Source organism: Rattus norvegicus, chromosome 2 (assembly GCF_036323735.1).
Source record: "Rattus norvegicus strain BN/NHsdMcwi chromosome 2, GRCr8, whole genome shotgun sequence".
NCBI classification, from domain to species: Eukaryota; Metazoa; Chordata; class Mammalia; order Rodentia; family Muridae; genus Rattus; species Rattus norvegicus.
In genome coordinates, this window is record NC_086020.1 from 66062966 (window position 1) to 66088406 (window position 25441).

General features: G+C 38.2%; 1 pseudogene; it reads left to right on the forward strand.

Annotated features, from left to right (window-relative positions):
* Positions 1-17734, forward strand: part of Dpp3-ps3 (dipeptidyl peptidase 3, pseudogene 2) — a 56135-nt pseudogene extending 38401 nt beyond the window's left edge.
* The last annotated feature ends 7707 nt before the right edge of the window (positions 17735-25441 follow it).

Below are 25441 nucleotides of genomic sequence, written 5' to 3' on the forward strand. Positions count from 1 at the left end.
CCGCGGATACCGGTCCGCAGCAGCTCTCTGCTCCCAGACCCCTTGGGAAAGAGGCCTCACCACCTAGTCAGGTGGGCACTCCTGAGGCTGCAGAGCGGAAGAGACCACCAACACTGCCCACCCCTGCCCACATCCCTGACCCAAGAGGAAACTGTATAAGGCATCTGGGCTCCCATGGGGGAGGGCCCAGGAGCAGCAGGACCCCTGCCTGAGACACCGCCGGAACCTGAGGGAAATAGACCGGATAAACAGTTCTCTGCACCCAAATCCCCTGGGAGGGAGAGCTGAACCTTCAGAGAGGCAGACAAGCCTGGGAAACCAGAAGAGACTGCTCTCTGTACATAGATCGCAGACGCCAGAGGAAAACACCAAAGGCCATCTGGAACCCTGGTGCAATGAAGCTCCCGGAAGGGGCGGCACAGGTATTCCTGGTTGCTGCCTCCACAGAGAGCCCGTGGGCAGCACCCCGAGAGCAAACCTGAGCCTCGGGACCACAGGTAAAACCAATTTTTCTGCTGCAAGAAAGCTGCCTGGTGAACTCAAGACACAGGCCCACAGGAACAGCTGAAGACTTGTAGAGAGGAAAAACTACACGCCCAAAAGCAGAACACTCTGTCCCCATAACTGACTAAAAGAGAGGAAAACAGGTCTACAGCACTCCTGACACACAGGCTTATAGGACAGTGTAGCCACTGTCAGAAATAGCAGAACAAAGTAACACTAGAGATAAGCTGATGGCGAGAGGCAAGCGCAGGAACCCAAGCAACAGAAACCAAGACTACATGGCATTGGGTTGGGGATTTAGCTCAGTGGTAGAGCGCTTGCCTAGCGAGCACAAGGCCCTGGGTTCGGTCCCCAGCTCCGAAAAAAAAGAAAAGAAAAAAAAAAAAAGACTACATGGCATCATCGGAGCCCAATTCTCCCACCAAAACAAACATGGAATATCCAAACACACCAGAAAAGCAAGATCTAGTTTCAAAATCATATATGATCATGATGCTGGAGGACTTCAAGAAAGACGTGAAGAACTCCGTTAGAGAACAAGTAGAAGCCTACAGAGAAGAATCGAAAAATCCCTGAAAGAATTCCAGGAAAACACAATCAAACTGTTGAAGGAATTAAAAATGGAAATAGAAGCAATCAAGAAAGAACACATGGAAACAACTCTGGATACAGAAAACCAAAAGAAGAGACAAGGAGCTGTAGATACGAGCTTCACCAACAGAATACAAGAGATGGAAGAGAGAATCTCAGGAGCAGAAGATTCCATAGAAATCATTGACTCAACTGTCAAAGATTGTAAAGCGGAAAAAGCTACTGGTCCAAAACGTACAGGAAATCCAGGACTCAATGTGAAGATCAAACATAAGGATAATAGGTAGAGAAGAGAGTGAAGACTCCCAGCTCAAAGGACCAGTAAATATCTTCAACAAAATCATAGAAGAAAACTTCCCTAACCTAAAAAAAAGAGATATCCATAGGCATACAAGAAGCCTACAGAACTCCAAATAGTTTGGACCAGAAAAGAAACACATCCCGTCACATAATAGTCAAAACACCAAATGCACAAAATAAAGAAAGAATATTAAAAGCAGTAAGGGAAAAAGGTCAAGTAACATATAAAGGCAGACCTATCAGAATCACACTAGACTTCTCGCCAGAAACTATGAAGGCCAGAAGATCCTGGACTGATGTCATACAGACCCTAAGAGAATACAAATGCCAGCCCAGGTTACTGTATCCTGCAAAACTCTCAATTAACATAAATGGAGAAACCAAGATATTCCATGACAAAACCAAATTTACACAATATCTTTCCACAAATCCAGCACTACAAAGGATAATAAAGGGTAAAGCCCAACATAAGGAGGCAAGCTATACCCTAGAATAAGCAAGAAACTAATCGTCTTGGCAACAAAACAAAGAGAATGAAAGCACACAAACATAACCTCACATCCAAATATGAATATACCGGGAAGCAATAATCACTATTCCTTAATATCTCTCAACATCAATGGCCTAAACTCCCCAATAAAAAGACATAGATTAACAAACTGGATACGCAAGGAGGACCCTGCATTCTGCTGCCTACAGGAAACACACCTCAGAGATAAAGACAGACATTACCTCAGAGTGAAAGGCTGGAAAACAATTTTCCAAGCAAATGGTCAGAAGAAGCAAGCTGGAGTAGCCATTCTAATATCAAATAAAATCAATTTTCAACTAAAAATCATCAAAAAAGATAAGGAAGGACACTTCATATTCATCAAAGGAAAAATCCATCAAGATGAACTCTCAATCCTAAATATCTATGCCCCAAATACAAGGGCAACTACATATGTAAAAGAAACCTTACTAAAGCTCAAAACACACATTGCACCTCACACAATAATAGTGGGAGATTTCAACACACCACTCTCATCAATGTACAGATCATAGAAACAGAAATTAAACAGAGATGTAGACAGACTAAGAGAAGTCATGAGCCAAATGGACTTAACGGATATTTATAGAACATTCTATCCTAAAGCAAAAGGATATACCTTCTTCTCAGCTCCTCATGGTACTTTCTCCAAAATTGACCATATAATTGGTCAAAAAAAAGGCCTCAACAGGTACAGAAAATCCCATGCGTGCTATCGGACCACCACGGCCTAAAACTGGTCTTCAATAACAATCAAGGAAGAATGCCCACATATACTTGGAAATTGAACAATGCTCTACTCAATGATAACCTGGTCAAGGAAGAAATAAAGAAAGAAATTAAAAACTTTTTAGAATTTAATGAAAATAAAGGTACAACATACCCAAACTTATGGGACACAATGAAAGCTGTGCTAAGAGGAAAACTCATAGCGCTGAGTGCCTGCAGAAAGAAACAGGAAAGAGCATATGTCAGCAGCTTGACAGCACACCTAAGAGCTCTAGAACAAAAAGAAGCAAATACACCCAGGAGGAGTAGAAGGCAGGAAATAATCAAATTCAGAGTGGAAATCAACCAAGTAGAAACAAAAAGGACCATAGAAAGAATCAACAGAACAAAAGTTGGTTCTTTGAGAAAATCAACAAGATAGATAAACCCTTAGCCAGACTAACGAGAGGACACAGAGAGTGCGTCCAAATTAACAAATCAGAAATGAAAAGGGAGACATAACAACAGATTCAGAGGAAATTCAAAAAATCATCAGATCTTACTATAAAAACCTATATTCAACAAAACTTGAAAATCTTCAGGAAATGGACAATTTCCTAGACAGATACCAGGTATCGAAGTTAAATCAGGAACAGATAAACCAGTTAAAAAACCCCATAACTCCTAAGGAAATAGAAGCAGTCATTAAAGGTTTCCCAACCAAAAAGAGCCCAGGTCCAATCGGGTTTAGTGCAGAATTCTATCAAACCTTCATAGAAGACCTCATACCAATATTATCCAAACTATTCCACAAAATTGAAACAGATGGATCACTACCGAATACCTTCTACGAAGCCACAATTACTCTTATACCTAAACCACACAAAGACACAACAAAGAAAGAGAACTTCAGACCAATTTCCCTTATGAATATCGACGCAAAAATACTCAACAAAATTCTGGCAAACCGAATCCAAGAGCACATCAAAACAATCATCTACCATGACCAAGTAGGCTTCATCCCACGCATGCAGGGATGGTTTAATATACGGAAAACCATCAACGTGATCCATTATATAAACAAACTGAAAGAACAGAACCACATGATCATTTCATTAGACGCTGAGAAAGCATTTGACAAAATTCAACACCCCTTCATGATAAAAGTCCTGGAAAGAATAGGAATTCAAGGCCCATACCTGAACATAGTAAAAACCATATACAGCAAACCAGTTGCTAACATTAAACTAAATGGAGAGAAACTTGAAGCAATCCCACTAAAATCAGGGACTAGACAAGGCTGCCCACTCTCTCCCTACTTATTCAATATAGTTCTTGAAGTTCTAGCCAGAGCAATCAGACAAAAAAAGGAGGTCAAGGGGATACAGATCGGAAAAGAAGAAGTCAAAATATCACTATTTGCAGATGATATGAAGTATATTTAAGTGATCCCAAAAGTTCCACCAGAGAACTACTAAAGCTGATAGACAACTTCAGCAAAGTGGCTGGGTATAAAATTAACTCAAATAAATCAGTTGCCTTCCTTTATACAAAAGAGAAACAAGCCGAGAAAGAAATTAGGGAAACGACACCATAATAGACCCAAATAATATAAAATACCTCGGTGTGACTTTAACAAAGCAAGTAAAAGATCTGTACAATAAGAACTTCAAGACACTGAAGAAGGAAATTGAAGAAGACCTCAGAAGATGGAAAGATCTCCCATGCTCATGGATTGGCAGGATTAATATAGTAAAAATGGCCATTTTACCAAAAGCAATCTACAGATTCAATGCAATCCCCATCAAAATACCAATCCAATTCTTCAAAGAGTTAGACAGAACAATTTGCAAATTCATCTGGAATAAAAACAACCCAGGATAGCTAAAGCTATCCTCAACAATAAAAGGACTTCAGGGGGAATCATTATCCCTGAACTCAAGCAGTATTACAGAGCAATAGTGATAAAAACTGCATGGTATTGGTACAGAGACAGACAGATAGACCAATGGAATAGAATTGAAGACCCAGAAATGAACCCACACACCGATGGTCACTTGATTTTTGACAAAGGAGCCAAAACCATCAAATGGAAAAAAGATAGCATTTTCAGTAAATGGTGCTGGTTCAACTGGAGGTCAACATGTAGAAGAATGCAGATCGATCCATGCTTATCACCCTGTACAAAGCTTAAGTCCAAGTGGATCAAGGACCTCCACATCAAACCAGACACACTCAAACTAATAGAAGAAAAACTAGGGAAGCATCTGGAACACATGGGCACTGGAAAAAATTTCCTGAACAAAACACCAATGGCTTACGCTCTAAGATCAAGAATCGACAAATGGGATCTCATAAAACTGCAAAGCTTCTGTAAGGCAAAGGACCCTGTGGTTAGGACAAAACGGCAACCAACAGATTGGGAAAAGATCTTTACCAATCCTACAACAGATAGAGGCCTTATATCCAAAATATACAAAGAACTCAAGAAGTTAGACCGCAGGGAAACAAATAACCCTATTAAAAAATGGGGTTCAGAGCTAAACAAAGAATTCACAGCTGAGGAATGCCAAATGGCTGAGAAACACCTAAAGAAATGTTCAACATCTTTAGTCATAAGGGAAATGCAAATCAAAACAACCCTGAGATTTTACCTCACACCAGTGAGAATGGCTATGATCAAAAACTCAGGGGACAACAGATGCTGGCGAGGATGTGGAGAAAGAGGAACACTCCTCCATTGTTGGTGGGATTGCAAACTGGTACAACCATTCTGGAAATCAGTCTGGAGGATCCTCAGAAAATTGGACATTGAACTGCCTGAGGATCCAGCTATACATCTCTTGGGCATATACCCAAAAGATGCCCCAACATATAACAAAGACACGTGCTCCACTATGTTCATTGCAGCATTATTTATAATAGCCAGAAGCTGGAAAGAACCCAGATGCCCTTCAACAGAGGAATGGATACAGAAAATGTGGTACATCTACACAATGGAATATTACTCAGCTATCAAAAACAACGACTTTATGAAATTCGTAGGCAAATGGTTGGAACTGGAAAACATCATCCTGAGTGAGCTAACCCAATCACAGAAAGACATACATGGTATGCACTCATTGATAAGTGGCTATTAGCCCAAATGTTTGAATTACCCTAGATGCCTAGAACAAATGAAACTCAAGACGGATGATCAAAATGTGAATGCTTCACTCCTTCTTTAAAAGGGGAACAAGAATACCCTTGGCAGGGAAGAGAGAGGCAAAGATTAAAACAGAGACTGAAGGAACACCCATTCAGAGCCTGCCCCACATGTGGCCCATACATATACAGCCACCCAATTAGACAAGATGGATGAAGCAAAGAAGTACAGACCGACAGGAGCCGGATGTAGATCGCTCCTGAGAGACACAGCCAGAACATAGCAAATACAGAGGCGAATGCCAGCAGCAAACCACTGAACTGAGAATAGGACCCCCGTTGAAGGAATCAGAGAAAGAACTGGAAGAGCTTGAAGGGGCTCGAGACCCCATATGTACAACAATGCTAAACAACCAGAGCTTCCAGGGACTAAGCCACTACCTAAGGCTATACATGGACTGACCCTGGACTCTGACCTCATAGGTAGCAATGAATATCCTAGTAAGAGCACCAGTGGAAAGAGAAGCCCTGGGTCCTGCTAAGACTGAACCCCCAGTGAACTAGACTGTTGGGGGAGGGCGGCAATGGGGGGAGGGTTGGGAGGGGAACACCCATAAGGAAGGGGAGGGGTGAGGGGGATGTTTGCCCGGATACCGGGAAAGGGAATAACACTCGAAATGTATATAAGAAATACTCAAGTTAATAAATTAAAAAAAAATTCCATGTGATGAATTCTGTCCACAGAAAATATGGTTGCAGGGTGGGTCCTTTACAAGATGTATGCAATGGTCACTGATGCATCCTTCGAATGCTTTCTCACCCTTGGGGACACAATGATACAGTGCAAGGGATCCTGGAAGTTTATTGTTCAGCACAATGTTCATATCGAAGGCCCAGAGGTACAGCTTGTAGAGTATGAGGCCTTACCCTCTGGTCTTATGGTCGCTCTGTGGGTATTTTCTCAAGGATGGGCCTGAGTTGGAGGAGATCCATACCCAGTCAGCCACAGCAGATGCTTGAATCTGGAACAACCAGGTCAAGAAGGCCCAATTAAACTAGATCTGGGCAGATCTGTGTGGTCTCTACCCACTTCTTCAAACCAAGCCTGCCATTGGTCCTGAATTATGGGTTTTATTAGGATGCTGGGGAGAAACAGAAGCTCAAACTTTGGAGCTACCTAGGCTGAGGGTGGTGATAGTAACCCATTCCATTTTTCAACCCTTCCCAGTTACCAATTAGCTCCTCAGTTCGTCCAATCTGAACTATGGAGAGTGCTGCACGGGATGCCAGTCCAGTTTCCCACATGGGAAAGTTACTGAGAAGTGACTGGTCTAGATCCAGCAAGTGGCATATGACAGAGGCGGGTCTTAAAGCATACTTAGGAAATCCTTAAAATCCTTTTAGCTTTAAAAATAAATACCACAAAAAAGGATGAAAAACATTTCATAAATTGACATGAATTTTAATGTCATGAACTTTTATATAATTCAATTTTAAATTAAATATAACAAATATAGTTTAAAAGAGAAATTAAGGATGGGCATGCTTATATTTTGTGCACATGTTTTAAAAGATTGAATTGGTTATTAGCTAGAAAGGTAAGCATCCCCATTTCAGATGTTCCTTTAGAATCTGATTTATCTACCTTTTTAACATCTCTGATATTAGGATTGGAAACAAACCAAGTAGAGATAACTCAATTCTGCCTTAAGATATGTAAATCATATATCCTATGTCTAATTTTGTCGCTTTTGCATTTTATGTAGTTTTCATAAATATTTTCTTGTCAACTGTTTTACATTTTATTTTCAACCCAAATGCTGCCCCCATCATAGTTATTGTATTTATATTTTAGACTAAGTTAAAGTTATTTTGCTAAGCCAAATCCCTCAACATTAAACATGAAGAAAAAAAATGTTACAACAAAATGTTCAACATAGTACAGTAATGTAGACAAATTCACTTTAGAGGTAAAATGAATAAAATTTCAGTATAGCAGTTCAGGAAGAAACCATGAAATGTATTTATTTACAATGACACCACTTTACTGTGTGTGAATCTGTAGTAACCAATACTTCTACAACTGTTACCATAACTTAGAAAGCAAATTAAAATAATCATTTGAAATGATGAAAGAATGTGTACATTCCTGAATTTCTTCCTGTTGTCCATCTAGCAAAATCAATCACATTTTCTGGAACAACTTATAGGAGGTTACTCTTTTATGAAGATAGTAAAGAGAATATTAAATCAGAGATTTGGGTCACTATGATAGCTGGTAAGAGACTGGAACAAACGTTTTTACATATACAAGTCAAAGTTAATGATCTATCTCAGTCTGGTACGTAATATCATAAGACTTCCCAGGCACAGTTCTTAGTCTTATGGTCTTCTCTGTCAACCTGACAAAATTTAGAATTAGCTGAGAAGAAAATTACAATGTGTGATTCCATTACCTGGGCATGACACTGAGCTGTGCCTTTCCCATTGGATGGTTTTCTGAAATGTGTGAGAATAGAGAAATTGAGTTGAGTTCAAACAAGCAAGTTATCATGTATTCATTCTCTCTGCTCCTGATAGCATATGTTATGTGACCAGCACAGTGACTTTACCACAGTAAAACTATAAATCCTTGGTTCTTGACTCAAAACAGACTTCCAGTTCCTTCAACCTAACTATTGTTTTGTCAGAATCTTTAATCCCAGCAACATAAATCAAACAGTATTACCAATAAAAGTGTTAATCCTAAAATGATGAGAACAAAATATTTACTAAGTACTTGCTTTTTACAAGTCAGAACAGTACACAAAGAAACTCTTGGTATGAGCAGTGCTTTAGAAAATATTAGAAAATATGCACAGTGTACAACATATTAAATCTATTATAAGATGCAAAAATCAAAATCAGTAATAAATATGACACAGTGAAAGGAAAGGGAGATATGCTTGAGTGGCTGCAACACAAAACTGAAATAATTCTGAATACCAGACATACAGAGAATAGGAGGCAAAGTAAAGACCAATCAACCAATTTCAAATGTAGGAATATAGGCTATTCTCTCAGATAAGAGAGAATGGCAACTCCTGGGTTAAGATGATGCAAATATGTTAAGCTTGATAGAAACAACAAAGTACATGGAGACTCTGAATAGAACAAATAGCAAGACTAGATAGATTCATACTTTCCTATGTCAGTGAGTGAACAGCTCATCCAATCCCATCATTGCTACCCTTGGACTGAGATTTACATCAGTAGTTTTTGGTATCCAGGCCTTGTCTTGAAATTCATTAATTATTGGCTTCTTGATGTCTCCATTTGAAAATAGTGGGTTATGGAGCAAATCAAATTCTGCTACTATAGAACCATGTCAGTACTGAATCTTTTGCCTATTTCTGTGTTTCCTCATCCTAAAACATGAGTTAAAGTGATGAATCGGATGGGAAGGAATCCAATCCACCAGGTAAACAAACTATTCCAAGTTCATAAGATGAAAAAAAATCTCACCAACATACAAAGGAACTCTATGTGAAAAAAGAACAGTGAGGCTTACTGAAAACAAGTCAATACTCCTTGGGAAACATATTTCCAAATAAGTATACTATATTAACTTTTGATATTGACCTTTAATGCATAACAAGATTTTCTGAAGAATTATAATATTAATGAACTTATAAGAGCTGAGGCTGTTTGGGGGGGGGAGAAATGATGAGATAAATCCTCAGGTTTTGTGGAAGAAGTCAATAGACAATGCCTGAAGGATCAATTTAACTTATCCTTAAAGCTCCAGGCTGTATATCACTTCTCAGAAGAGATTTGCCTTGAGCCATCAAAGTAACAATTATGGGGATACTATTTATAATAAAAGACTAATAAAATAAACATCATCCCCCAATTTATTCATGTGTAATGAAAAAAATGATTATTCAGTGAAAAATTCAGTTGATAAATCAGAGAAAATTGAACGTGCATGTGAGTTCTTGATGATACATGGATTTTGCATTTGGCTGGAAGTAGTGCTAATGAGACCAGTGGAGAGATATGGTCTGGAGTTTGCTCTTAGGTTCCAAGTAATTTACATTTAATCTCTTCATTCCGGCAATTTTTTACTCTACGGTTGTAAAATAAATGCCAGATCATTGTCTCAATACTTAAAAATGTTTATATACTGAAAGTTTATTTTGAAAAACCCTGTTTCTCTTACCTTCTTAATGTAATAGAATTTTATTTTATTTTTAAACAATTCTAGTGTGTTCCAAAGTACTGTGGAAGTCAAAAACTTAATTAGGAACTTGTTATTAAAGCTGTTAAAAAGCTTGCTTCGATGTAAAATTAGTCAATCCTTCAGAGGAATGCACTTTGGGGGATTATTGTCTTCATCATAAATAAATCATCAGAAACTGTACAAGAAAAAAAATATACATGTAGGTAGCAAAATCCGGGGAAAAGGCATTTAAATTCTTGATCAGTAATCTCACTATACCTATTAATTGCATTGCAGAGATTTTCAAACTGTTCATTAAAATACATTTAATATGCATAATGACAACTTGATGCATAAATATATCTCATTAAATTCTTAAGATAATAAATTCAGCTTAACAATACTTTAATTTGATTTTAATGTCATTAGTTATGTTATTGAAGTCTGTGAGGTATATTCCAATTAATAGAGTCCCACTTGTGCACCTGAATTTGAAGTAATTGAAAGTGAAAATGAATAGCAGATGGTAGCTGGAACATCAGAATTTGGAGAACATCCTTAACATGGAAAAATGTTGTTTGCCAAGCATAATTTAAAAATGTAAGGTTCACCCTTCCTAAATGGAACTATCAGAGACTATGTCCTCATGTCCAAAACCACTACAAGAATGAGGCTGGATAAGTGATGAGTCACCCCAGTTGTCACCCCAGAAAAGTTTCAATGACCACTTCCAAACCTACAAAAGTTTACATATTTCTATGGTTACCAGAATAAGTCTTTCATATTGCCATTACAAAATTTTTGCTATTATATGAAATAGGAGCTTGGAATATGTGCTTTCCTGTAGCAAAGTACATGGTAATGATGTTCATTATCCTCCTGATTCATTCACAACCAACTTTGGTTAGAAGAAAACCAACGGTGGTTTAAAAATTAAACTTAGGGACCTTGAAAAATTGTTCAGCGGTTGAGTGTGTAATTACCTGTAGATAGCACGTGTTCTACAAATCAAGATGTTCGTGGATTCTAGTAACTGTAGCTTAAGGAGATCTTACATTATTTTCTGAATTGTAACACGCTGTACTCATAGGGCCAAACATACAAATATATGAAAACTACTGAAAGTTCAATAGAATAAAAATGTTACACCTAATTTAGCATCACACAACGCTAAAAATTGTGTTCAAAAAAGAAGACAAAAATAGCATAAGGATAAAATCATAATACTTTTATTGATGCTATTTTTGGATTAATATCACGAAAATAATTTTTCTCATTTGTGTTTTTAACTTTTTACATTTAAATTAAAATAGGTTTACATCATCGTATTGCTTTTCTTCTCCTCTTTCATTTTTACAACTCTCCTCTTTCACCATAGTAAACCCCAACATAGTGAGCCCGGAAAATCTTCCTGAATCTAAGCCATTCAAAGGTTTGTTTGATGATTATTTGATATTTAGATGCTTGATCTAAACTATTGTACCAAGTGATTGCAGAGAACTTGTTCTTTTTTTTTTTTTTTTTTTTCATTTTTATTAACTTGGGTATTTCTTAGTTACATTTCGATTGTTATTCCCTTTCCTGATTTCCGGGTCAACATCCTCCTAACCCTTCCTCTTCCCCTTCTCTATGGGTGTTCCCCTCCCCATTCCCACCCTACCCCCAACAATCACGTTCGCTGGGGGTTCAGTCTTGGCAGGACCAAGGGCTTCCCCTTCCTCTGGTGCTGTTACTAGGCTATTCATTGCTACATATGAGGTTGGAGCCCAGGGTCAGTCCATGTATAGTCTTTGGGTAGTGGCTTAGTCCCTGGAAGCTCTGGTTGGTTGGCATTGGTGTTCATATGGGGTCTCGAGCCCCTTCAAGCTCTTTCAGTCCTTCTCTGATTCCCTCAACAGGAGTCCTGTTCTCAGTTCAGTGGTTTAATGATGGCATTCGCCTATGTATTTGCTGTATTCTGGCTGTGTCTCTCAGGACAGATCTACATCCGATTCTTGTCAGCCTGCACTTCTTTGCTTCATCCAGCTTATCTAAATTGGGTGGCTGTATATGTATGGGCCATATATGGGGCAGGCTCTGAATGGGTGTTCCTTCTGCCTCTGTTCTAAACTTTGCCTCCCTATTCCCTGCCAAGGGTATTCTTGTTCCCCTTTTAAAGAAGGAGTGAAGCATTCGCATTTTGGTCATCCTTCTTGAGTTTCATGTGTTCTGTGCATCTAGAGTAATTCGAGCATTTGGGCTAATATCCACTTATCAATAAGTGCATAGCATGTGTGTTTTTCTGTGATTGGGTTACCCCACTCAGGATGATATTTTCCAGTTCCATCCATTTGCCTAATGAATTTCATAAATACATTGTTTTTAATAGCGGATTAATATTCCATTGTGTAGATGTACTACATTTTCTGTATCCATTCCTCTGTTGAAGGGTATCTGGGTTCTTTCCAGCTTCTGGCTATTATAAATAAGGCTGCTATGAACATAGTGGAGCACGTGTCTTTGTTATATGTTGGGGCATCTTTTGGGTATATGCCCAAGAGAGGTATAGCTGGATCCTCAGGTTGTTCAATGTCCAATTTTCTGTGGAACCTCCAGACTGATTTCCATAGTGGTTGTACCAGTCTGCAATCCCACCAACAATGGAGGAGTGATCTTCTTTCTCCAGATCCTCGGCAGCATCTGCTGTCACTTGAGCTTTTGATCTTAGCTGTTCTCACTGCTGTGTGGTGAAAGCTCAGAATGTCTTCTTAACCAACAGCCACCTCTTCCACCTCGGAATACACGTATGATTTATAATACAAGAATCATGACAAACAGTTGTAAAAGTAACTTTTCTTGCCTGATCTAATTGTTATCTTGGAGGCTTACTGATGAGTAAGCTCACTGCTTCTTGTTCTTTCTGATCTCTTCCTAACTGTCTCCACTCAGCTGTTCTGGCTCAAACTCCTTTCCATGCGGACTGATTCACATTGGCTTCTCTCTTCTCCTGAGTTACTCTAGGTGGCTTCAAGCTAACTCTGGCAATTTGTTCTTATCTTCTGGCTCCTCCTTATGCTTTGACTCCAACTACTTCTGCTGACAGGCACTGAACTGCATGAACTCACCTTCCCAGCACAAACTCATCTAACTAAGCTCAAATGCTTCATATGACTGGACTTAACTGACTAAATAGACCTAACTGACACAAATACCCTCCTTCTCTTTCCTGTGCTGTACTTGTGAGCGTTGTGTGCATACTATCCTATCATATTTTAGTTTTGGAGCAGAGACTTAAGGAATGGCCATTCAGAGCCTGCCCCACCTGGGGATCCAGCCCACATACATTCAGCCACTAAACCTAGGCAATAATGCTGAAGCCAAGAAGTGCATGCTGACAGGAGCCTGATGTAGCTGACTCCTAAGAGGCTCAGTCGAGCATGATAAAAACAGAGGCAAATGCTAGCAGCAAAACATTGAACTGAGAATGGGGTCCCCATTGGAGGAGTTAGGGAAAGAACTGAAGGAGCTGAAGGGGCTTTCAACCCCATAAGAACAACAAAACCAACCAAACAGTGCTCCCAGGGACTAAACCACTACCCAAAGAGTACACATGGACAGACTGACTCCAGCTGCATAGGTAGTAGAGGGTGGTCTTGTTGGGCACCAATGGGAGGAGACTGGACTGGACCCCCAGTGATGGGAATGTCAGGGCAGGGAGACAGGAAAGAGTGGTGGTTGGTGAGGGGGAACACCCTTATAGAAGAAGGGAAAGGGGAGATGTCATAGGGGGCTTATAGATGTTCCTCTACACATAGTGTTCAATAAAAATAGACTTTAAATACATGTTATTGTCAGAATTCATAAACAGATGCAAAATATTTAACATAATAGCACAGTTTAAGGAGGTTGTAAGTTTTTTGTTGTTGTTTTTAATTTTTTATTGGATATTTTTTATTTACATTTCAAATGTTATTGCCTTTCCTACTTTTCTGGTCATAATCCCCAGATCCCATTCCCCTCCCCTTCTTCTATAAGGGTGTTCCCCTTCCCCAATCACAAAACTTCCAGCCTGATATTCCCCTATACTGGGGGTTCCAGCCTTGGCAGGACCAAAGGCTTTTCCTCCCATTGGTGCCTGACAAGGTCATTCTCTGCTACATATAGAGCAGGAGCCATGGGTCTGCTCATAAGTAGTCTTTGAATGGTGTTTTACTCCCTGGAAGCTCTGTTTGGTTGGTATTGTTGTTCTAACGGGGTGCTGAGAAAAAAGGGATATTCTTTTATTTTAGTATGAAATGTTCTATAAATATCTGTTAAATCCATTTTGTTCATAACTTTTGTTAGTTTCTCTATGTCTCTGTTTAGTTTCTGTTTCCATGACGTGTCCACAGATAAGAGTGGCATATTGTAATCACCTACTATTACTGTGTGAGGTGCAATATGCACATTGAGTTTTAGTAAGGGTAATTTTATGAATACAGGTGCCCTTGCATTTAGACCATAGATATTTAGATTGAGAACTCATCCTGGTGGATTTTTTCTTTGAAGAATATGTAGTATCCTTCCTTATCTCTTTCGATAACTTTTGGCTGAAAGTTGGTTTTATTTGATATTAGAATGGCTACTCCAGCTTGTTCCTTCTGATCAGACCATTTGCTTGGAAAGTTGCTTTACAGCCTTTTTCTCTGAGGTATTGTCTGTCTTTGTCTCTGAAGTATGTTTCCTGTATGCAGCAAAATGCTGGGTCCACTTTATGTATCCAGTCCAATAATGCGTCTTTTTATTGGGGAATTCAGTCCTTTGATATTAAGAGATTCTAAGGAATAGTGATTGTTATTTCCTGCTATTTTTGTTATTAGAGGTGGAATTATGTTTGTGTGTCTCTCTCCTTTTGGTTTTTTTTGCAAGGATATTTCTTCCTTCTTTTTTTTTTTCTAGGGTGTAGTTTTCTTGCTTGTGTTAGAGTTCTCCATGTATTACACTTTGTAGGGCTGGATTTGTAGAAGAATTTTGTGTAAATTCTGTTTTGTCATGGAACATCCTGGTTTCTCCACCTATGTTAATTGAGAACTTTGCTAGATATAGTAGCCTGGTTTGACATTTGTGTTCTCTTAGGGTCTGTATGACATCTTCCCAGGATCTTCTGGCTTTCATTGTCTCTGGGAGAACTCTGCTGTAATTCTGATAGGTCTGCCTTTGTATGTTACTTGACCTTTTTCCCTCAGTGCTTTTAATATTCTTTCTTTGCTTTGTGCATTTGGTGTTTTGACTATTATGTGACAGGAGGAGTTTCTTTTCTGGTCGAATCTATTTGGAGTTCTCTAGGCTTCTTACATGTTTATTGACATTCCTTTCTTTAGGCTAGGGAATTTTTCTTATATAATATTGTTGAATATATTTCTTAGCCCTTTAACCTGGCTCTCTTCTATACCTATTATCCTTAGATTCTATCTTCTCATTGTCTCCTAAATATCCTGAATGTTTTCTGCTTTTTCGCTTTCTTTGGAGGTTATGTTAATGTTTTCCATTGTATCTTCTGTCTTGTATCTTTTGTATTGTATTGATGATGCTTGCATCTATGACTCCTGATCTTTTTCCTAGGTTTTCTATCTCAAGTGTTGTCTCCGCTTGTGAAAATTTTATTGTTTGTATTTTCATTTTTAAATGCTGGATGGTTTTGTTCAATTCCTTCACTTATTTGGTTGTGTTTTCCTGCAATTTTTTGAGGGATTTTTGTGTTTCCTCTTTAATGGCTTCTACCTGTTTACCTGTGTTTTTCTTTTATTTCTTTAAGGGAGTTATTTATGTCATTCTTAAAGTTCTGTATTATCATCATGAGATGTGATTTTAAGTCCAAATTGCTTTTCAGGTGTCTTGGACTACCCAATATTTGCTTTGGTGGTAGTACTGGGCTCTGATGATCCCAAGTAGTTTTTTTTTTTTGTTTGTTTGTTTTTTTGTTTTTTTTTAATCTTTTTTTATTAACTTGAGTATTTCTTATATACATTTCGAGTGTTATTCCCTTTCCCGGTTTCCGGGAAAACATCCCCCTCCCCCCTCCCCTTCCTTATGGGTGTTCCCCTCCCAACCCTCTCCCCATTGCTGCCCTCCCCCCAACAGTCTAGTTCACTGGGGGTTCAGTCTTAGCAGGACCCAGGGCTTCCCCTTCCACTGGTGCTCTTACTAGGATATTCATTGCTACCTATGAGGTCAGAGTTAGGTTCAGTCCATGTATAGTCTTTAGGTAGTGGCTTAGTCCCTGGAAGCTCTGGTTGCTTGGCATTGTTGTACATATGGGGTCTCGAGCCCCTTCAAGCTCTTCCAGTTCTTTCTCTGATTCCTTCAACGGGGGTCCTATTCTCAGTTCAGTGGTTTGCTGCTGGCATTCGCCTCTGTATTTGCTGTATTCTGGCTGTGTCTCTCAGGAGCGATCTACATCCAGCTCTTGTCGGTCTGCACTTCTTTGCTTCATCCATCTTGTCTAATTGGGTGGCTGTATATGTATGGGCCACATGTGGGGCAGGCTCTGAATGGGTGTTCCTTCACTTTCTGCTTTAATCTTTGCCTCTCTATTCCCTGCCAAGGGTATTCTTGTTCCCCTTTTAAAGAAGGAGTAAAGCATTCACATTTGATCATCCGTCTTGAGTTTCATTTGTTCTAGGCATCTAGGGTAATTCAAGCATTTGGGCTAATAGCTACTTATCAATGAGTGCATACCATGTATGTCTTTCTGTGATTGGGTTACCTCACTCAGGATGATATTTTCCAGTTCCATTTCTGTTGCTTATGTTACTGTGCTTGACTCTTGCCATCAGGTTGTTTCTGGTGTTAGCTTGCTTGGCTATCTCTGACAGTGGCTTGACCCTCTTGTAAGACTTTGTATCAGAACTCCCTCCTGTAGACCTGTTTTCTTGCAGCTGGATCTGGGAACAGTGAGCTGCTCCTGAGTTTGTGTTTCCTGAATCCTCCAGGGGGTCACTTCCAGCAGAAGATTTACTCTTACCTCTGCTCTCAGGTGTGTCAGAGCTCCAGGAGCTTGGCTTTTAGCTCTGTGCTCAGGCAGAAACCAGAAGGGTCCTGACCCTCTCTGTTCTTAGGTTTCCATGCACAGAAGGTAATGAGAGCACTAGAAAGTTTCCTCTTGGTTCGGGAATGTGGGCAGGAGTAGTTGTCTCCTCTGACCTCTCAGGGTTGTCTGCACTTCTCTGAGACCAGCTCTCTTCCCAAGGGATTTGGGTACAGAGAACTGTGGGACAGGTACAGTTCAGCTCTGGGCATAGCCAGAAACCAGAAGTATCCTGTCCCAGAGAACTTCTAACTTTGTGTGTCCTGAGGACACCAGTTGGGTCACTTGGAGCAGAAGATTTTTCTTACCTTTGCTCTCAGGTGTGTTGGTGCTCCTGGTGAATGGCTTTCAGCTCTTGGCATGCAGGCAGAAACCGGAAGGGTCCTGCCCCTCACTGCTCTTAGGTTCCTGTGCCCAGAGGGCACAGAGGGCACAAGGTGGGTTTGTCTAGAGTCAGGAACCTGGGCAGAAGTAATTTTCTGCTTTGAGCTCTCAGGATTGTCTGCACTTCTGAGAGACCTGAGGTTTTTAACTTCTTGCTATTTTGTCATAATTTATTATCAATGTTTTTGAGCAAGGATGTAAATAGCATGCTGTAGGTTGGATTTATATTCTGAGGAATTAGAAATTTGGCTTTGACGTTCTTTTTGTTACCTCTAAAAGTCTGTCCACAATGCAGTTACAGAGTTTTGCCAACTGTCCATATTCTTAAAGCATAGACTATTGATTTCTGTTTCATCCAATTTTCAAAACAATAAAGAAGCTACATCAATGTTTTTATTTTCACTTAGTTTTACGTTATATATATATATATATAACTTTATTAATACTTTCTACCTCATGAGGTCTATTTTCCTTTATTGTTTGAAATATGTAATTTTATTAATTTTAACTACATGTATGCACACTTCAGTATGTATGGAAATGCAAGCAAGTGCAGTGCATTTGATGGTAAGAGGTCTAAGAACTCTGAGAGCTAGTTACAAGAAGGTGTGAAATGTCAGATATGAGTGCTGAAACTAAATTTCAGATTTCAGTCTTTTTTATTGAATATTTTCTTTGTTTGCATTTCAAATGTTATCCCCTTTCCTGATTTACTCTCTGAAAACACCCTATCCCATCACCCTCCCCCTGCTTCTATGAGGGTGTTCCTCCACACACTCACCCACTTCCTCCTGCCTCCCTGCCCTGGCATTCCCCTAGGCTGGAGCATCTAGCCTTCACAGTACCAAGGGCCTCTCCTCTCACTGAAGCCTGACAAGGCCATCCTCTGCTACATATGCGGCTGGAGCCATGGGTTGCTGCATGTGTAATCTTTGGTTTGGGGTTTAGTCCCTGGGAGCTCTGGGGGATCTGGTTGGTCGATATTTTGTTATTCCCATGTGTTGAAAACCCCCTCAGCTACCTCTGTGCTTTCTCTATCTCCTCCATTGGGGACCCTATGCTCAATCCAATGGTTGGTTGTGAGCATCTGCCTCTGTATTTGACAGGCTCTCGCAGAGTCTCTCAGGAGACAGCTATATCAGACTCCTGTCAGCATGCACTTCTTCATGCATACTAGTGTATACTTTAACAACAATTAAAATTGTATCATTGAATCACAGTGAATTGGAGCACTGTGATCATCATTTTCCATTTACAAATGATGAATAGTAGCTCTTTTTCTCACCCTTTGTAAACATCACGATCTGTTCCTGTCATTCACTGTTCCTAATATCTCACAGGTACCATTTCTTATGTCAGGCAAGTTTGTCACAACTTGAAAATGGTACTGTTTTTACCCGTAAATCGAGTAGGGAAGATCAGTGGTAACTCACTCTAGAGCAATGGTTTTCCACCTTCCTAATGTAACAACCATTTAATATAGTTCTTTAGGTTGTGGTGACCACTAACATAAAATTCATTTATAGCTACTTCATAACTGCAATCCTGATACTTTTTATAATTGTTATTTAAATATCTGAAATGCAGGATATCAAATATAAGACCCTAAAGTGGTTATAACCACAGGCTGAGCATCACTGATATAAAGGGTCTGCACATTGTAAAGATCTTTCCTGAAATACAGCCCCATTTCACAAGGAATGTGAATTGACAATGATGCTCCAACATACAACAAAGACTCATGCTACCTTATGTTCATAGCTGCCTTCTTTATAATAACCAGAGGCTGGAAAGAACCAAGATGTTCTTAAACAGAGGAATGGATACAGAAAATATAGTACATCGACATAAGTAAGTACTACTCAGCTATCCAAAACAATGACTTCATGAAATTCATAGGCAAATGGATAGAGCTAGAAAATATCATCCTGAGTGAGGTAACCAAATGACAAAAAAAATAAGAAAAAGAAAAAGAAAAAAACACAAATAGTATGCACTCACTGATAAATGGATATTAGCCCAAAAGCTCGAATTACCCAAGGTACAATCCACAGACCACATGAAGCTAAAGAAGAAGAAAAAGAGTGGATGCTTCAGTTCTTTTAAAAAGGGGAACAAAAAATATTCATAGAAGGATATATGGAAACAAAGTTTGGAGCAGAGACTGAAGGAATGGACATTCAGAGCCTGCCCACATGGGGATACAGCCCATATACTTAGAGCCACTAACCCCAGACAATATTGCCTGTGCCAAGAAGTGCATGCTGATAGGAGCCTGATATAGCTGTCTCCTGAGAGGCTCAGTCAGAGAATGACAAATACAGAGGTGAATGTTGGCAGCCAACCATTGAACTGAAAATGGGGTCCCCATGGGAGGAAATAGAGAAAGAATTGAAGGAGCTGAAGGGCCTGTAACCCCATAAAAACAACAACACCCACCAACCAGAGTCCCAGGGACTAGACCACTACCCAAAGAGTACACATAGACAGACCAATGACTCCAGCTGCATATTTAGCAGAGGACGGCCTTGTTGGGCACCGATGGGAGGAGAATCTCTTGGTCCTGCCAAGGCTCTAATCCCCATTTTAGGCGAACATCAGAGTGGGGAGGGAGCAAAGTGTGAGTGGTTGGGGAGGGGAAACACCCTCATAGAAGAAGGGGGGAATGGGATGGAGGTTTATGGATGGGAAACTGGGAAAGGGGATAACATTTGAAATGTAAATAAAAGAATACCCAATAGAAAGCAAGTAAATTAAAAAAAAAAAGTAAAATATCGCCTTCAGAGATCACAATGCCATGTTCCATGTCAACTTTCTAATACCAACTTGGTAACCAAAAGACATCATGCTAAAAAAAAAAAAAAAAAAAAAAACCTCACATACATGTTTATGATATCACCTTTTCTGGCATAGATGCATCCTCTGAGTCATATGTCAAGATATAAGTAAAGAATATGTTACATGAAATCAGAGTACATCAAAGAACAAGGAATAATTCCACTTTCATATCACTATAACTTTTTTGTTTCTTCTTATTTCCTTAGTATTTACAACAAATAAATTATGTATGTCTTTTTGTCCTTGATATATTGTTTGCCATCATGTTCTTCATCTTTTTTTTCTGTCCATGTTATGGATTCTTTCTTCCTATGTCTGAGAACATCACAGTTAAAATGACTTCTTTGGCTGAAGTCAAGTTATATATTTGAAGCTAAATAGATTGAATATCGTCATTAACATTAATCTTATTAAGGATCCACTGAGTACAATGAATTCCAAATGTTATGACCAGTAGGGCAAGAATATGACATTTTCCAGTGAAACCCTGTATATATAGAGCAAAAGAACACATTGTTTTTCTAACAGTGCCTAAATAAACATGACTCATGACTATTATCTCATTTCAATTTTTAAGATTTTCTTAGACATTCATTTATAAAACAAGAAATTAAGGTGACAAAGGCAAACATAATATATATTTACCATTTGTTAACTCACTGAAGCTTACTTTGTAAAAATAATAGGAATTGTTAATTTTACTATGTAATTACAATAATTAGATATTTGTTACTTATACAGATTTATACCTAGATATAGATTTTCTTCATTTTATTTCTTCAAAACTTTTTGAACTATGTACTTTGAAAAGTACATTGAATAATATTAAATATATCAGAGTATTCTTGTGCCTTAATAGTTAATATTATTAATTTAAACATTTTATTTTAATAGAGTAATCTGATTGTTTTCCTCGTCAATTATTTTTTGCATTATTTAATATTTGGATGGAAAATAATATATTATTTGAGGCTTTATTCAGAGATGAATTTTTTTATCTTGTGTTTCCAGTGCTTAAGATCTATTACCATTTAACAATGCTGTTCCCAGTGTTCATTGTTTTATCTAGTGACATAAACCACCACATAATCCTCTATCAAATAGAACAGTTGATGCTTACAACTACAAAATACATGCTCTGAAATCTGCAATACTCACTTAAATCATAAATTGGCCACACTGCAAAAATAATTATATCTCTACTCATTCTCAATGCTGGAAATAATTAATTTTCTTAGCTATAATATCCAGCTGTTTCTAAACCTACTAACATGTGATCTTAGAACATATTAACAGGAACCATTTGAGCTACTTCTGTCCAGTGGAAGCAAATGATTTAACACTGCAAAATACCCAATTTGTGAAAGTTCATTGTTGAGGAACCAACACTTCTCCTCCTAGGTAATTGACAGTGTTGGCATTAATTTGAACTAATCATTGCTAACATTCACACAAGAATCCATTTCCTCAAGCTGGAATAAGTCATTAAAATGCCAAGACAATCTTCTCTACAGGTGTTGAAAACCAGATCCTTGCCTGTGGCAAACTTAATTAAGATAACAGCTGGATGCTTAAACTTAAAAAGGAAAATTCAAGAGATGATAATAGTTCTGAAATACTCAAAATGCAAAAATGTGTAAGTGTACTTACGTTATTTAGTTCTATGATTCCTAATAGATAGACATTTTGAAGACGTTTGTTAACATTATAAGCAAGCTATGGCTAAACGGAGTTTGAAACATTAAACCATAATATGCTTGTGTACACAAGAACATGTATTACAAGAAATCATGGGAATTCAAAGCTTACAGTATTATATATAGCTCCACAATAATAGGAATATAAATTGGTGTTGTGTTGCTCAAAGAAATAATGTACTGTTCTAAAAAGTAGTGTAGTAGTTCTCAAGACAATGTTTTCTAGAATTCTACCCCAAAGAAGAGGCAGAATAAAGATGTTTGTCCAAGATGTCTACATTGCGGCTAGGATACTTTCAGGAAAATAATACTTTGGTGAGCATATCCATCCAGGAAGGCCTCTACCTTGATCACCGAAGCAAACTGAGATTTAAAAAAAATCACAGAACACAATTAATGTGATCTCTCATACATCCTTTTTCTAGAATTTGCTTCTAAATTAACATTTTGAGATGTATTAAAATATATGATTATAAATCTGTTATTGAAACTGTTTCATATTGAAGCAATTCCTTTTTCTGTCATAAAATATAGTACAATTAATTACTATTGTGACTGACGGAAAATAGTTCGGTCTTAAATAATTAAATAGATAGGGATGAAGACCCTAGACTGTGTCTGGATGAATTTGATTAAATTCACTTTGATCAGAGATTGCTTATTCTTGTCCAAAAGAATTCATTTCCACAGACCTACTCCTGATATTGGATTTTTGTTTTGTCTTTGTTTGTTCATTTGTTTTTCTTACATGGAGATTTCAAAGATCTTCATTCTTTTGCCATTCAATTAACTTGCTGATGTGACTTAAAGGGACCAAATCTACAAAGTGCCCCCTACCTGGTTCAACTAAAGAAAGAGAAAAGACCTTTGTAAAGTTCTATATGCTACCATGAGGTATACATGCTCAAACATCTTTGATCTCTGACTCAGGAATGAGAATGGTGGGAATGAGAATGGGTGTTCCAGGTGTAAACACTCCTTCCCAGTAGGAAGCCACCATTTAGGGAACCAATGACTATCTGCTTCTTTCTTTCAGGCAATTTTGGTTTGGTGCTGTCCACTGTGACTTTTTGTGGGGTAATTATTTGCTTGACAGAGAAACAGAATCCTAAAAGAATCACTAGCAGTCAAAAGTATCATTTTTAAAAGACTTTTATACTTACGATCTCTTTTCTATGGCACTTACAGTCATTTTTTAAAAGATTTTAAAAATGGTCATACATTCTTCCTTTGTCACTAATATCTAGCATCTGGATAAATTTATCTAAATTGTATCTTCAAAAATAAGAAATAAATTGCATCTTCAATTTCTTACATTTGATTAGAAGAAAGTTGACACAAATGCATTGCATTCCCTAATGAATGTCTTCAAAAATTCTTTTCTGATTAGATCAACAGGCTATTTCCTGACATGTCCTGGGCTTGTTGCTATTGGTAATTTTAATCAATTACACACTAGGCACAGATAATCTCTTCTGACAGACAACAGGGATAAAAGAGCAATTAAATCAACCTTAGAATATTGAATATGCATGAACAGAACTTTTCAAAGACAGACTAGAAATACTGTCTCAGTGTTCTAAATCTATTGATAGAACAAATGAAGAATGACACTGGGAGAGCTGTTTTAGACCCAATCCTAATATGCAGGAGAAAGTTTCAGGGAAATGGATTAGAATTCAATACTAAACACATATTCTTTAAAATCTTATTTTGTTATTTGGCTATTTCTTTCATTTTGTAAATTATATTTATACCTACTAATGCTGTTATACACATGGATGATTAATGGAAACCAAGGACTTGGAGCTCTTTACTACCAACCTACACACCCATCCAGATTAGCATTTTATAAAAAATAAATTTTTGAAACACAGTCATCCATCCTTGTCCTATGTAGCCTTGGATATTCTTGCCTTAGATTTGAAAGTAGCTTGGGAAACATAGCTGACTTATACTGTATTCCTTTATCTCTAGAATTCAAATTCAGATTATAATAAATGTTAAACATTAAGTCTACATAAAGTATGCCCTGACTAGATTGTCTGTGTAGGATACAAGGTAATTAATTCACTTAATGTTCATCTTAATATCATAACACTCTAGAAATGTGAAATAATCATATTTTAATATACATGGCATCATTTTTATATTATTAGTACAATAAATTTTAAGCTTATAAAGAAACCCATACTGTAATCAATCAGTTTTAGGTTTTCAGTAATCATATGTCAGGAGTGGTTTTTCCAGAGTTGATTTGCTCTGATATTATGTTTACTCATCTGCATTAATAAGTAAATGCATACATACATACCTCTGGTCCACCTAGCAGCTTGAATACAAATTATAAAAAGACATACAAAACCTGAAAGATAATTATTAATATAACAAATGATGCAGGTAAGTTGAACATCACTTGTTCCTATATGATAATCATTTAATAGTTATTTTTTGTATTTATATTTTTAATAAATATCCATAGAGCTATTTCACCCAATTCCATATGTTCCCTGCTGACCATATTTAACTCTTATTGTACAACAGTATTATCCTTTGTATATATTTTGTTTTTGTTGTCTGTGCTTTTAGGTGTAACCTCAAAATTGTCACCTGGCATAATGTCATAAACCGTGCAATATTATATTTCCACAGTCAAAAACCACACATGATATTTAGTCTTTTCTGAGTTGAACTTTTGAGAGTGAGCAAGATTAATTTTTACTCTTATGAAAATGGGCCTCTAGTTTGCATAGAACTGTTTATTAAAATGACACTTTTCGTTTTTATCCCATTTTTATTAAATTGGGTATTTCTTATTTACATTTCAAATGTCCATTAGCCCCCTAACCCATCCCCTTCTTCTTCTACATGGGTGTTTGCCTCCTCATCAGCCCCCATTACTGAACCCAGCAATCTGCTACACTGGGGGTCCAACCTTGGCAGGACCAAGGGCTTCTCCTTCCACTAGTGCTCTTACTAGGCTATTCATTGCTACCTGTGCAGTTGGAGCCCAGGGTCAGTCCATGTATAGTCTTTGCGTAGTGGCTTAGTCCCTGGAAGCTCTGGTTGGTTGGCATTGTTGTTCTTATGGGATCCCAAGCCCCTTCAGCTCTTTCAGTCCTTTCTCTAATTCCTCCAACAGGGGTCCCCTTCTCAGTTCAGTGGTCTGCTGGTAGTATTCGCCTCTGTATTTGACACATTCTGTCTCTGTCTCTCAGAAGAGATCTATATCCGGTTCCTGTCAACATGCACTTCTTAGCCTAAACCATCTTATCTAGTTTTGGTGGCTGTGTATATATGGGCCACGTGTGGGGCAGGCTCTGAATGGCTGTTGCTTCAGTCTCTGCTCTAAGTGTTGCCTTCCTATACCCTTCTAGGGATATTTTTGTTCCTCTTTTAAAAAGGAGTAAAACACCCACATTTTGGTCATCCTTCTTGAGTTTTATGTGGTCCGTGTTTGTATCTTGGGTAAATCGAGCGTTTGGACTAATATCCACATA